We start from the raw sequence: 15,643 nt of genomic DNA, 5'->3' as shown, positions 1-15,643 counted from the left end.
AGTCATGTTGATTATTTCAATATCTTGAAAATCGCTTTGATGAAAAATAGAGTGTGAATAACCTCTATATAACATCCTCTAAGAATGTTTCAATGGTTGAAATAAAAAGTTTAGAACATGTAACCATCCTTAGATATAAGCATATAGTCACTACACCAAATTCCCGGATTAGTAACAGGAATTCGTAATGGCTACTGGGCCGTTACAAAAAATTAGAACAGGCAGGAGCCGTTACTAAATTTTAAATAATTCGTAAGAGGGCAAGTCGTTACTAAAGTTTTATAGGCGTGCCACTCACACGCTTGGTCACACCTGGGTCGTAACACATAGGGTATGTGCGCATGCCATTCACATGCGTACTATTGTGTTTCATCTACACCGTTTGTACCTAAACTAATATATCTACCCTTCATTTCATTCTCGAGATGCGCATTAATCATAAAATTTCTATCTAACACCAAGTCCTCTCTCGAGAATGAATTTCATTTATTTTTTCTTCCTTAGAAAATATCGAGCCAGAGAGGCGAAAAGCAAAAACCTCTAACCTTCTCAGGTTCTTCCGTCGATCTCTAGATCAAACGTCATTCTCCATTCTTTTGTGTTTTTTCTCCTCCTTTTCTTTTATTAATATCTGCTTGTCTTGTACAAAGCGAGATAGAGAAAGTAGAAATTAGGGTTTCAATCTTTATTACATGACAAATCTGAATCGATGGCGATTGATGGATTTCGGAGAAATTAAGGTTTCAGACTTTCTTTCAGTAGATAGATGGATTCGGTGAAAAGGGTATTGGTTCCTCATTACTTCAAGGTATTGATAAATCTAAATAGATTTTATCTTTCTTCCAAGGCTAAAAATTCGATCTATAAGTTTTTTTTCCCTGTTTTGAATCTTAATCTTCTTTTTCTTCTTTGTTTTCCGATGATTGGTGAATCAGATGTAAGAGAGGGGTGTTGTGATCGATAGATTCTGATGCTCTGAAGAACATAGGGTTAGAATTCAGATTTCTGCTGCTGATTCATGGCGAGAAAGAGATGAAGAATTGAAGATTAAATAGGGATTTTGTTGGTGATTGAGTTACAAAGATGGGTTCAATTGAATTTAGGGGTTTCAACTGATTTGATTTCAACAATTGATGATGATTTAGGTTTGTAGAAGATGGATCTGTGGTGACTTATGAGAAGAAGAATTGGTAGTTTTAGGTTTGCAATTTGGTCATTGTCATATCAGGATGGAGAAGACTAATGAAGTCATGGGTTAAGTTGATTTGTAGGTCAACTTGTGAGATAATTTGGTGTTGGCTTTACAGAGAATGGTGTGAATTTTGGAGACAATTTTTGGAGGTTTGATTCAGTTCAATTTTGTGCGCACCTGTCTTATCAGTTATCGTAAGTTTAGTCATTTGAATGCTTAAGTTGCCTACTGCTATTAATTGCTAACACGGTCCTTGCTTTCTCGAATCGTTTGCATACAGGATGTGAAGAACAAAAACATTGAAATTATGGGGAACACTCTTTACAAGGCATACCTCAAGGATTTCTTTAAGTTTTACCAGGTGATATTCTCTTCGAACATTTTGTGTAATCCTCTCCTCCTTCCATGTTTTTTACAATTGTATTACCCTGGTGAGAGAGCTTATAGACTTTTGTTTGTTGCAGGACCAATTGCATTGATTGCCTGGTAGAATCTACATGAAAGACAAGAGCATAACTTCAGGTTGAATTGGGTTTCTTTAGTCTCGAGAGATAACCGTCAAGATGATGGTGCTGACTTCAACTGGATTCTCTCGTTGTTTCAGTAATGTAACTTTTGCAGAGATTGAGGATGCGGAGGTAAATATTCTGTTACTTACCACTTCTTTCTGGTTTCTCAACTTGTATTGTTTGCTGTTATGGCTCATTATATTGCTGTGCTTATTCATGCATCTACGTCTAATCCTCTGATGATCATGTTTGCTTGCCTAACTTGTTTCTATGCACTTTTTTGGCAACAAAATGCACTAGAAAGTGAGCACTTTCTTGTTAACAGAATTCTGGAAGTAAAAGTTGCCACACCAAAGGTTGTAGTGCTAAAGCTGCTTTTAGCTACACTCTCTCGAAGTTGCTTACCAGCACTACTCTCTCGAAGTTTTTTGAAGAGTTAAATAGCCTACTTGTTACTGTGAAATGAGAGCACATTCTAAGGAAGTAACAAGGGTTTTTGTGGCCAGAATCTCACAGACTGTAACAGAAGCAATATTTTCTAGGTGAGTTCTTCTCTAAAAATTATGTAATAATCATAACTCTCTTCTTAATGTAGTTTTTTCTGTTCGTTGCTGAGAGTTCTACAGTTGTGGAATCCAGCTGTGACATCCTTTTCAGTTATTTTGAAACCTTGCGAGATAACAGATATACATGCCCAAGGTTAGTTTTGAAATCCCCTTATCATATTTCATTACATGCTGAAAAGCACATGTGGAAGGGGATTAATGCAATTGAGGAGCAGTGTTCCTATTTGTGGAGATTATTATATCTTTTATATTACTTATTCATGATTTGCAGGATCAAGGCTCAAAAGCTCATCGTGGAATTGGGTTCATTACTTATGAAACTGCAGGTTGTTATGCTACAAAAATAATTATACTCATTTTTAAAGTTTAGGATAGTGCAATGCCTTTTAGTCATAAATTGGAAGGTTCAACGATAGTTGTGCCAACTTAGCTGAAATGGGTGCTTGGTTCTGGTGATGCAGTTTGAGCTCATATAGATGTTAAAGAGTGGTGCTGTTATGTTACTGATGGCTGAGTTATGGTGTTTGTTTGGCTGTGAATTTCTGGGAATAGCAGAATGAGTTGCAGCTGGGATTGCAACTAGATGAACATTGCAGGGAAGTGATTGAAGCTGCAGAATGGATGTGGTGATGTTGTTGCAACTAGATGAACAATGAAGGATGGTGCTCTAAATGGAATTGTGGAGTTGCTTCTATGAGATGGATGTAGGATATGAAGGATAAGGAGATGGTGGTTCTGCTGAGAAGGGTCTAGAAGCAGGCATTGCCTGGCCTACAGGTTGCTTTCTAAATTGGTACAGCCTTTTCCATTAAATGCAACCATTATATGCATGTTTCTTGTTTTAAGCTGCATCCATGGAATTACAGGGTTACAGCTCATTGGACACCGAACACTGGTATGCAGTTATGAGATAATGAACTCCCCTGAAAGGTATGCAGCTAGCACTTGTTTGTTTGGAGAAAATAGACTTCGATAGTATTAGTTCTGAATTTTACGTCCAAAATTTCCTTGTACTGAGCTTGTGGATTCTTTTTTGTATCCAGGGCCTGCCACCTTGCAAAGAGTGCTTTTAAAGAAGCTATAATAAAGATGGATACTTGAGTGAAGAATCTTATAAAGACAGTACTTGGATTATGCAACTATCGAGGGATAAAGATGAAATTTCCAAGTGTAAGTGGCCTTCACTTTTTGCACTAGGCATTCATTGCAATCTTGCATCTCCTTATTATATTCTCTAATTTTGTACACATGAAATGGGAAACTGGTAAACTTACTAGATGGCACGTTGGATGTGTTTGACTCTCTAGTGTAGTAAGTGATATTTTGGTAGTTATACTTGAGGTTGTTTCGATAGGTATACATGGAGAAATAACAACCCTTGTTTAGCTCATGGAACTGATAATGAAATGTGTGAAAATATAATTACTGAAATCAAAGCAAGATCACCCTTTTTATTTTATTGTAATATGCAAGTTGTTGCTCCAGATGATGGGGTTGACCCTAGCAAGCCAGCTTTCGTCGGGCCTCAAGATGGGCAGTTAGTAAGCTCTTTTTATGTAATCTACACAGTATATCGATGATATGGAAGAGGCACGCAACACCGTGGGGAACATATGGGATTTGTCTATTAATATCACTGGGACAAGTACATGCCATCTTATTTGAACACCACTGTCCTTCCTATAAAGCATATTAGACCTCATAAGTTTGTAAGCCAGAAATTGTGATTTTAAATTTGATGGTTTGGTACCGATTTCTCTGAGTTACTGATTTTAACATGCATTCTAGATGATGTTAATTGATTTTGAGTTTGATGTTTCATTTCATATACATTCTTAGCTTTTCAGTTAGTTCGTCAGAAGAGATGTAATTCTCGAATATGCTGATATCCAGCCTAAACTACTATACACCTCGCTTCTTGAATAAGCAGAAAAAAAAATTGAATAAGCAGAAAAGTTTTTGCTTACTCCCAACATCCAAGTATAAAGTTTTTGTGTTCGCAGTTTTTTTGAATGATGCTCTTTTTGATTGGAAAGGCTGGAGAACAAAGCAGTTATAAGGTCCCTTAGCAGCTTAAAGTTCTGTTAGTTCTATGTATACAGTTAGTAAGTTTCTATCTTACAAGTTCTATGTAGACAGTAAGTTTCTATGTATTCCCTTAGAAATTTGATACTTAACAAAAAAAAAAGAATCCTATTATTGGGAATTTGAAGTCAAGGGTCTTTTGGGGGCTTTTTTGGGTCATTAGTAGTAATTCTATAACCCCTTATCCTACTATTTTCAATATGTCTAAAACGCCCCCAATTTGATTAGTGTTAATTATGGTGATTAACCAAATTAATAGTGATTAGTATATAGATTAAGATTAATCATATGATTATTTTTTTCATCAAATTTTTTTTTCTCATATTTTTTCTTGATCCGAGAAGATGATTTTGAAAAAAAAAATTAAACTTTTATAAATTCTTTTTGAAACGCTCAGGGGAACCTTATTCTTTATTTCCAATAATAATTTTGTTGATTCAATACCTATAGAAATAAAAAAAAATCTGGTTTTTTTGTAGTTACGGCTGGGAAATATTGTAGACCCGACCGTGATTAATAATTTACAGTTCGGGATTGAAGATATCCCAGCCTTAATTTACTTTCACGGTTGGGTCGACAATATTTCCTAACCGAATTTTTTTCTTCTATTTTTTATAAGTACCAGAAATAGTTACAGCTATGTTTTCCAAGCCGAAAGTAAGCATTTTCGGCGGAGAAAACCTAACCGAAATTATCAGAATAGCTTAAGGCTAGGAAAATCTAGCCGTGGACACTCTTTTACGGTTGGGAGTTCTTACTTTCCCAATCGTACATGTAGGTTCAGGGTTTACGGTTGGGAAATATATATTTTCTCAACCGTAATACAGGATTCACGGTTGGGAAAGTGTGAACTCTCAGCCGCTATACAGTTTTAGAAACTTTTTTTTCTCAAATTAATCGAATTTAATTTTTAAGTTAATCAAAAGTAAAAATAAATGGCGAGTTTTCTTTTCAGTTTTGTTATTTTTTTTATAATTTCTACGCGATGGAGAAGAAGAAGAGAGGAAGAAAAATAATCGATTTTGATTTCCTTTATGATCATCATTGTTGTGATGGAGGAGAAGAAGAAGAGAGAAAGAAGAATTATAGATTTAAGTATTTTTAATAATCATGATGAAATGAAGAAGAAGAGAAGAAGAAGAAGAGAAGATTAAAATATTTTTTTACAATAGTTAAATTAGAAGATTAAAATATATTTTTTTACAATAGTTAAATTATAATATATTTATGGGTAAGGGTATATTTGACTTTTACTATTAATTGGTTTCCCCCTATCCATATTGGGATGTTGGAACTTAAGGCTTCAAAGCCCCAATAATAGGATTCAAAAAAAATTGATACTTAGGAAAATTTCAGTTCTTTTTTTATATGAACCTGATATGAATGGATTGAATGTGTGAAATGAATGTGAAATGAATTAATTGAAGAAATTATCGTTGAATGTGGATGATGGATGGATTGCAAGGTATATGCAGGGTATTTGGAATTCCGGCTTATTTCCAGCGGAAAATGAACTGCCAATCAGCCTTGACCTGGTCAAAACTGGTCAAGGTTGACTGGCAGTAATTTTTTTGTTGTTACAAAAAAGTTCGTAACGGCTCCGAGCTGTTTCAATTTGCCACGTAGTAACGGTTCTGACATGTTACTAACTTGCCACATAGTAACGGCTGAAAAATGTTACGACGACGTTGTTACAAAAGAAATTGTAACGGCCGTCAGCTGTTACCACGTGTCATTTCGTAACGTCCCTTAGATGTTACTGGCGCCGGTACCACCCAAAGTTCGTAATGGCCTCGTTGTCGTTACAAAAAAATGTAATACCCTTGTTTGTAACAGGCGAGAGCCGTTACAACCCGCTTTAGCAACGGCTCATTATCGTTTCTAATCTGAAAATTTGATGTAGTGAGTGTGTTCCCACATTAGTGTATAAGTCCAAAACCGGGAACCAAATGTATGCATACTTGTGTGTGTACTAAATGGTTGATGGAGACTGGGTAAGTATGCGTACCCGTAAGCATACTGGCGGAAGTTCACGACCGTGAATTTCTGCTGAGTTTGGAAATAAAAACCAACTCAATCCGGTTACCTAAGTATGCGTACCCGTACGCATACTGGCGGAAAGTTCACGTCCGTGAATTTCTGATGAGTTTGAAAACCAAAATAAACTCAAATCCGGTTACTTAAGTACGCATACCCGTACGCATATTTAAGTGTGTTACTTTCTAAAATTGGTTTGTTCATGAACTAAAACATTTATATAATAAGGAATGCAATTTGCAAACTGGTTTTGCTTCGATTATGTCTTGTATACATCTATAAGATCTAAGCAATTGAAAAACTCTCGAATTTCATTTGAGTCATTTGGACTAGTTATGGTGAATATGAATAAGGTTGATATGAAAGTGCTCATATGGCTAACCATTGGTTAACTATTGTTGAACCAACTAGGTGTACACGTTTAGGTACGGTTACATAAACCTAAATGAACGTGCATTTCATTTGTGTATGACAAGCTAAGATTCGATCTAATGGTTTAAAGATATTAGCTTGAATCTAATCAGGGTTTCATCTAACGGTGAATATTGAATGCTTTGTTACCAAGGTAGCATTGATTGTAAACCCTGATTTGAAGACTATATAAAGGAGAACTCTAGCAACTGGAAACCTAATCCCCACACCTCCTATGTGATACTAGTTGTATAAGCTAGAGTCGATTATCCTTTAACCTTAGGTTTCTACCGAGACCCTGTGGGTTAACGTCTTGAACACTTCATTGGGATTGTGAAGCCAGACCCAACTATTTTCTCTGCAGTTGTGTGATCCGATCTTGCTGTGTCTATCGTATTGAGTATAATTTTAAAATTGGCTCGAGATTAATTTCTCTGATAGGCAAGATATAAAAGTAGTCACAAACATCTTCGTCTCATTGTTTGTGATTCCTCAATATCTTGTTTCGATAGTCGATTAAGATTATTGTGAGGTGATTGATATTTCTAGGTTGTTCTTCGGAAATATAAGTCTGGTATATCAATTGGTTCCTGTTCACCTTGATTTATCAAAAGACAGAACAAAACTCGTAGGTATTTCTGTGGGAGACAAATTTATCTATCCTTGTAGACTTTTCTGTGTGATACAGATTTGTTTTTTAAAGTCTTCGACTTTAGGTCGTAGCAACTCTTAGTTGTAAGTGAGATCATCTAAGGGAATCAAGTACGTAGTATCCCGATAGGATCAGAGATGTAAGGAGAGCAATTATACCTTGGATCAGTGTGAGATTGATTGGGGTTCAACTACAGTCCAGACCGAAGTTAGTTTGTAGTAGGCTAGTGTCTGTGGCGGCTTAATACAGTGTGTGTTTAATCTGGACTAGGTCTCGGGGGTTTTCTGCATTTGCAGTTTCCTCGTTAACAAAACTTCTGGTGTCTATGTTATTTCTTTTCCGCATTATATTTTGTTATATAATTGAAATATCACAAGTTGTGCGTTGAATCGATCAATTGGTAAATCCAACTTTTGGTTGTTGATTGAAATTGATTGATCCTTGAACATTGGTCTTTGGTACCGTTCAAGTGAATTTCTCTTGTATTCAATTAGACTCGCAGATTGTTATTTGCTTGAGTAAGTATTGAATCGAGAAATTGAGATATAACTCTTTGATATACTTTTCTTAAGATTGAGTCTGACTGTCTAGTTGATTCTCTTGAAAGTATATTGGATTTAGTCCATCCAGATTGTTAAGCGAAATATTGCGTGAGGTTGTTGTATCCCTACTTTTTCAATTGGTATCAGAGCAGGCAAACACGTTTAAAGACCTTATAAGTCTGTGTTTGTAGCGATCTGACTCTATGGACAGAAATTTTATCTCCATAAATGTACCACCATATTCGATGGCTCAAACTACTTGTGGTGGAAAATTTTTATGCGTGCTTTTCTTCAAGCTCGTGATTTTCAAACATGGGTATGTGTTGTTAATGGCTATGATCCTCCGGTTAATACAGAAGGCGATGTATCTATACCTAAGGATATTGGTAGATATAGTCCAGAAGAAATCCTTGCTATAAAGCAAAATTCTGACGGCTTAAATGCTATCATTCATGCCATTACCCCTGATCTTCAGCATCAAGTGACTAGGTGCACATAGTCTAAAGAACCCTTTGATATCTTAGAAACCATATTTGAAGGGAATACCTGTGAAAAGGAATCTAGGCTTCAAAACCTAAATTCTGATTGGGAAAACCTTCGTATGGCAGATGAAGAATCATTTGATGAGTTTAATCACGAAGTGTCTGAAATTGTTAATGCATCTTTTGCATTGTGTAAGACTATTCCTGAAAAGGACATTGTGATAAAGATTCTCATATCTCTGCCATCTAGATATGATTCTAAGAAGCATGCCATCGTTGAAGGAAATAATCTCGCAACGCTTTCCAGAAATACTCTGGTTGGGAAGCTAAAGATCTTTGATCATGAGCATACATCCAAATCTGGGAAGGATGTTGCTTTCAAAACACAAAAGAACACTAAATTACTTGATAAAAGTAAAAGTGTTTGCATCTATGAAGATGATCTTTTTGAGGCTGATTCATCAGATGAAGATCTTGACAAGTCATTCTCGTTGATCACAAGACATTTTAGGGATCTTCTTTTGAAGAGAAGTAAACGTTTCTCCAAAGATAAATCCAGGTCATCAGATAAACCCCATAATCGTATTCCTCCTAAAAATAGGGATAATGAACCGGTGACGAGGATATGCCTTAGTGCTTTAAGTGTAAAGGTTTTGGTCAATTTGCCAATAAGTTTCCAAGTCGAAAGAAATACACTTGGAACAAAGGTCTTGCTGCAACTCTTGATGAAATGTCTGACAACTATGATTCTAATGAAGACGAAAAATCAAGTGTTGCACTTCTTTGTGAAAATGTTGATTTTGATAATTATAGCAATACATACATCAATCTTGATATTCTTTCAGAAGAAAACTCAACCAATCTAGAAGGAAAAATTGACCTTTCCGTTGGAAACTCTTTGTCTAATTTTTTAGGTTCTACTTTGTGTCTAGCACCTTGCACATCTCGGATACCTGAATCATTTTCCAGGTTGACATGCTCATATTGTTCACTCAAGGGTCATGAACTATCAAAGTGTTACAAGTACAAACACAAACTGATACATGTCAACAAACTTCAACGAAGAGCAAATCGATTAGCAAACAAGCTTAAACTTGTTCAAAAGACCGCAGAGGTATGTAAGAATTTATCTTCGTCAAAGAAGTTAGTTTCCAAGGATAATACAAGACCATTGGAAAGAAATTTATGGTCTAAAAACTATGAGAAACAGGGTTCTATGAATTCCGATCGAAAAGGATGTGATGGACAGATTATTGTTCATCCCAGCAACACTTAAATTGTGTTGGTTAGTGCATCTTGTATAATGTGCCTGATTAAAAGAGACAAGATTATGCACATCTCAGGCTTTTAGAAAAGAAAAGTTTTTAATTGTTTTGATTTATTTTTTTAAGATTTTGCTCTGAGAGCATTGTAAAGTCTGGAATTCATGTCGCCTTTCATATCTAATTGATATTCGAAAGGACTTCCCTGGTTAATCAATAAAAGAGGGTTAAAATAGAAAATTCTGTCTTTTATAGGGTTGAGAGTTGTGTATACACGAACCCGTGTTAAAGGTTTTGTAACCCTACATATCTTTTTCCTTATCTAAAAATCTTTTTAACCTAAGACTGCTTGTTGAGATCTTGTGATTTTCTCTCACAAACCTGTATGCATATGGATACTCCGAGCATCATGTCTTCTGATGGAAAAGATGTTAGTATGATTGTTAAGTCATCAATCATGAAGGAAAAGGAAAAATCTTCGATACCTCCAACTTTGAAAAGAAAAAGAAGGAATGTGAGGAAGCCAAGAGCTATTCCTTCAAATTCTCAGAAGTTTTTTGATGTTCTTGAAGAGTTGAAGGAGACAAAAAAGGAGATTCAACAAATAAAGGCTTTTGTTATGAGAACTCTTGAAATTCAAAAGGCCCTGGTTCGACATCATTAGCCTAGGAGGTTTGGTGGAATTGATTCCTTTCTTCACGAACCATATGTTCCCATGACTGTTAACGACAAGGAGTTCAGGGACGATAAAGAATTTTTCAGAGGTCTCATTGTCTAAGAAATCTTCTTATGAGAATTTTATTCTTATATTTTTAGGAAGAATAAGTAGAGTTTGGAATAGCCATTATTGTGATTACACATAGCTATGCCCAACGATTTTCATCTTTAATGTTTTTAGATTTATTTGTTTAAATTCTAAAGTTTGTTTCGAAGATGATTTTTGCAGTATTAATCTTTATGGTTTTATATATTGCAATTTGTTATGGGATATGTGTGTTTGCGTCCATGAACTATGATTGTCCCATATGTGGTCAAAAGTTAAGTCTGTCGTATGTCGATATGCAGGTATTGATAAAAGATTGAATGAACTTTTGACAAACAAAAGTTAAGCCTTTTATGTCATTATGCAAATATTGATGGAAGAAAGGATGAGCTTTTGTTTACAAAGATTAAGTCTATTATATGTCATTATGCAAAAAGTGATGAAAGATATAATGAATCTTTGTTTATTCCGCAGTATCGATCTTCCCTGATCCATATTTTTTATGTATAACTGTGCGGCTCCGTAAGTTTTCTTATGTTGAGCATTACCGATTAAATTAATCATGGGTTCTCTTGTGGTTAACTTAATTGAGTATTTTGGATTCAAATTCATGTTTCATGTGATTTGTTATGTCCAAAGAAATCATTATTTTCTTGTGAAAGTAAGATCGCTCTTATTGTTCTTTCGAGAATGACATTTTATGTGGGAGAGTTCTTAATTGAACTTGTGCTTAATTGCCAAATATTTTTGGGGAGTGCGGCAGTGGAATATTATAGGGGTTATCTTGTATCTTTATAAACTCCTTGATGAATGCATTTAGTTTCGACTATATGATTGCATCTAAAAAGTTGATATGTGCTTTCTTTTGGTCATGAAGTGTCTCTATGAAAATTTCATTAGGATACCACTAGTTTTTGTACCTTTGCAAATTTTATTGACAAAAAGGGGGAGAATTAATGTGTGGTTCACACTACAAATACATATGGTTTTCGGATCATTATGTAAGGGGGAATGGTTTTCATGTGAGATGAAGTATTGATTAAGGAGGAGTGATACATATCACCATAGCATTATATTGATGGTGGTTTTTAGCTTAGGGTTAAAATCGTAAAACCTTAGTCAGACAGTGACATCACACTTGAGTAACAATGTCGCCACTAGCACATTTATTGAACCATTCAACATGTCTGCGTAAAATTACCGGGGTACCTTTTTTATATGCCATGCTCCACGGAAGAGCCCTCGGTACTGACTGGCATCATCTCTGCACATGCCAGCCGCGCATGCTAGCCAAACGTGCCAATCACGCGTGCCACATATTTTAAACTAGGGTTTAGACACGCTAAACCCTAATAGCCATATCTCCGCGCCAAAGGCATGCCAACCATGCCAGCTGCACAACCGTGCCAATGGCATGCCATGCCAGCCACATCTCCGTGCCAAAGGCATGCCAACCATGCCAGCCGCGCCACCGTGCCAATGGCATGCCATGACATCCACATCTACGCGCCAAAGGCATGCCAACCATGCCAGCCGCGCCACCGTGCCAATGGCATGCCATGCCAACCACATCTCCGCGCCAAAGGCTTGCAACCATGCCAGCCGCACCACCGTGTCAATGGCATGCCATGCCAGCCACATCTCCGCGCCCAAGGCATGCCAACCATGCCAGCCGCACCACCGTGCCAATTGCATGCCATGCCATCCACATCTCCACGCCAAAGGCATGCCAACCATGCCAGCCGCACCACCGTGCCAATGGCATGCCATGTCAGCCACATCTCCGCGCCAAAGGCATGCCAACCATGCCAGCCGCACCACCGTGCCAATGGAATTCCATGCCAGCCACATCTCCGCGTCAAAGGCATGCCAACCATGCCAGCCGCACCACCGTGCCAATGGCATGCCATGCCAGCCACATCTCCACGCCAAAGGCATGCCAACCATGCCAGCCGCACCACTATGCCAATGGCATGCCATGACATCCATATCTCCGCGCCAAAGGCATTCCAACCATGCCAGCCGCACCACCATGCCAGCTACATCTCCGCGCCAAAGGCATGCCAACCATGCCAGCCGCACCACCGTGCCAATGGCATGCCATGCCAGCCACATCTCCGCGCCAAAGGCATGCCAACCATGCCAGCCGCACCACTGTGCCAATGGCATGCCATGACAGCCACATCTCCGCGCCAAAGGCATGCCAACCATGCCAGCCACACCACCGTGCCAATGGCATGCCATGCCAGCCACATCTCCGCGCCAAAGGCATGCCAACCATGCCGGTGGCTGCCAAACGAAGGGTTGCAACAATCAACGACCACCCTTCCTTCTGAGATGCAAATCTCAGCCATCCAAATTCGCCACCAAATGCGTGGCAACTTTTGGCCCAATGCCAAGCCCTAATTTTTGCCGCGCCTAAAAACTACGCCAAAACCCTAATTTTGGCCGCGCCTAAAACTATGCCAAAATCCTAGCTTGGCCGCGCCTAAACCACGCCAAAGCCATGCCGGCCATGCCTCCATGTCGCTGGCTTCCAAACGAAGGGTTGCAACAATCAACGGCCACCCTTCCTTCTAAGATGCAAATCTCAGCCGTCCAAGTTCGCCACCAAATGCGTGTGAACTTTTGGCCCAATGCCAAGCCCTAATTTTGGCGGCGCCTAAACTATGCCAAAACCCTAATTTTGGTCGCGCTTAAAGCTATGCCAAAATCCTAGCTTGGCCGCACTTAAACCATGCCAAAGCCACGACGGCCATGCCTCCATGCCGCTGGCTGCCAAACATAGGGTTGCAACAATCAACGACTACCCTTCCCACTGAGATGCAAATCTCGGCCGTACAAACTTTCCACCAAACGACTTGTGGCAATCTCTTGGTTGCGGTGCCAACTCTTGGCCACACCAAAGCCATGCCGGCCATGCCGCTGGCTGCCAAACGGAGGGTTGCAACAATGATCTGCTACTCTTCCCTATGAGATGCAAATCTCAGCCGTACAAACTTGCCACCAAATGACTTGTCGCAATCTCTTGGCTACGGTGCCAACTCTTGGTCACGGTGCCAAAACCGTAATTTGTCCACGGTGCCAAAGCCCTAATTTGGCCACGCCAAAGCCATGCCTCCATGCCGCTGGATGCCAAACGGAAGGTTGCAACAATCAACCGCTATCCTTCCTTCTGATATGTAAATCTCAGCCGTACAAGTTCGCCACTAAACCAAACGACTTGTGGCAACCTTTGGCTACGCTTCCAACTCTTTGGCCATGGCGCACACTTAGCTATGCCAATTCTATGGTCACGGAACCAAACCCTAATTAGCCACTCCAAGAGCATGCGCAAGCCATGCCAGCACCGTGGCCACATCACTGGCTACCAACGAAAGGTAACCACAATCAACGGCTAACCTTCCTCTCAAGATGCGAAATCTCGACCGTCGAAGGTCACTACCGAGACGGCAAGACTCCCAATCTCAACTTGCCAAACAATATCAACATGCTACACAAAACAGTCGAAACATCAAAACATGTCACAAACTGGGGGATGCTCATCAGGGTATTGGTCTGGCGGTTTACAGTGTGCGACGTACACTACGCCCATTACAAGAAAGTGGCATAAGAGTGAGGCGGTTAGTAAATACAAGAAGTAATGGTGAAATGTTTCCTTCATTATGGAAACATCAATTCCAGGCGTTACCAGTTACCGCTTTTTTCCCTTTACTCAACAGTTTACACTTCTTACTAGACTAATGTACGTTTCGTTGCGACTTGTATAAATAGGTCTCAACAATAAACGGCCACCCTTCCTTCTGAGATGCAAATCTCAACCGTCCAAGTTCGTCACCAAACGTGTGGTAACTTTCGGCCCAATGCCAAGCCCTAATATTGGTCGCGCCTAAACTATGCCAAAACCCTAATTTTGGCCGCGCCTAAAACTATGCCAAAATCCTAGCTTGGCCGCGCTTAAACCACGCCAAAGCCATGCCGGCCATGCCTCCATGCCGCTGGCTGCCAAACGAAGGGTTTTAATAATCAACGGCCACCCTTCCTCCTGAGATGCAAATATCAGCCGTCCAAGTTCGCCACCAAACGCGTGGCAACTTTTGGCCCAATGCCAAGCCCTAATTTTGGTCGTGCCTAAACTATGCCAAAACCCTAATTTTGGCCGCGCCTAAAACTATGCCAAAATCCTAGCTTGGCCGCACCTAAACCATGCCAAAGCCACGTCGGCCATGCCTCCATGTCGTTGGCTGCCAAACGGAGGGTTGCAACAATCAACGACTACCCTTCCCTCTGAGATGCAAATCTCAGTCGTACAAACTTGACACCAAACGAATTGTGGCAATCTCTTGGATACGGTGCCAAAACCCTAATTTGGCCACGGTGCCAAAGCCCTAATTTTTCCACGCCAAAGCCATGCCGGCCATGCCTCCATGCCGCTGGCTGCCAAACGGAGGGTTGCAACAATCAACGGCTACTCTTCCCTCTGAGATGCAAATCTCATCCGTACAAACTTGCCACCAAACGACTTGTGGCAATCTCTTGGCCACGGTGCCGAAACCCTAATTTGGCCACGCCAAAGCCATGCCGGCCATGCCTCCATGACGCTGGCTGCCAAACGGAAGGTTGCAACAATCAACGTCTATCCTTCCTTCTGAGATGCAAATCTCAGCCGTACAAGCTCGCCACTAAACCAAACGACTTGTGGCAACCTTTGGCTACGCTGCCAACTCTTTGGCCACGGCGCACACTTAGCTATTCCAATTCTATGGTCACGGCACCAACCCTAATTATCCACTCCAAGAGCACGCGCAAGCCATGCCAGCACCCTGGCCACGCCACTAGCTACAACGGAAGGTAACCACAATCAACGGCTAACCTTCCTCTAAAGATACAAAATATCGACCGTCGAATGTCACCACCGAGCCGGAAAGACTCCCAAGCTCAACTTTCCAAACAATAGCAACATGTTACACAAAACACTCGAGACATCAAAACATGTCATAAACTAGGGGATGCTCATCAAGGTATTGGTCTGGCGGTTTACATCATGCGGCGTACACTACGCCTGTTACAAGAAAGTGTTATAAGAGTGCGGAGGTTAGTAAATACAAGAAGTAATGGTGAAACATTTCCTTTATTATGGAA

At 39.7% G+C, this 15,643-nt stretch overlaps 1 long non-coding RNA gene across 9 annotated transcripts; it reads left to right on the top strand.

The window, feature by feature from the left end:
- Positions 1-509: 509 nt before the first annotated feature.
- LOC113303447 lies at positions 510-4,113 on the top strand. Of its 9 annotated transcripts, none has more exons than XR_003337493.1 (11): positions 510-808; positions 936-1,341; positions 1,473-1,553; positions 1,657-1,830; positions 2,002-2,243; positions 2,341-2,400; positions 2,539-2,593; positions 2,729-3,044; positions 3,134-3,197; positions 3,311-3,437; positions 3,753-4,113. It is a non-coding gene; the product is annotated as an uncharacterized LOC113303447 (long non-coding RNA). The 9 variants fall into 9 exon arrangements; XR_003337492.1 differs by having other exon boundaries at positions 2,328-2,400; XR_003337496.1 differs by having other exon boundaries at positions 2,027-2,400.
- Positions 4,114-15,643: the final 11,530 nt, after the last annotated feature.

The sequence above is a fragment of the Papaver somniferum genome, chromosome 8 (assembly GCF_003573695.1).
Source record: "Papaver somniferum cultivar HN1 chromosome 8, ASM357369v1, whole genome shotgun sequence".
In the NCBI taxonomy this organism is placed as follows: Eukaryota; Viridiplantae; Streptophyta; class Magnoliopsida; order Ranunculales; family Papaveraceae; genus Papaver; species Papaver somniferum.
The sequence above is the reverse complement of the archived record's forward strand: the minus strand, read 5'-3'. Positions and strand labels throughout refer to the sequence as shown.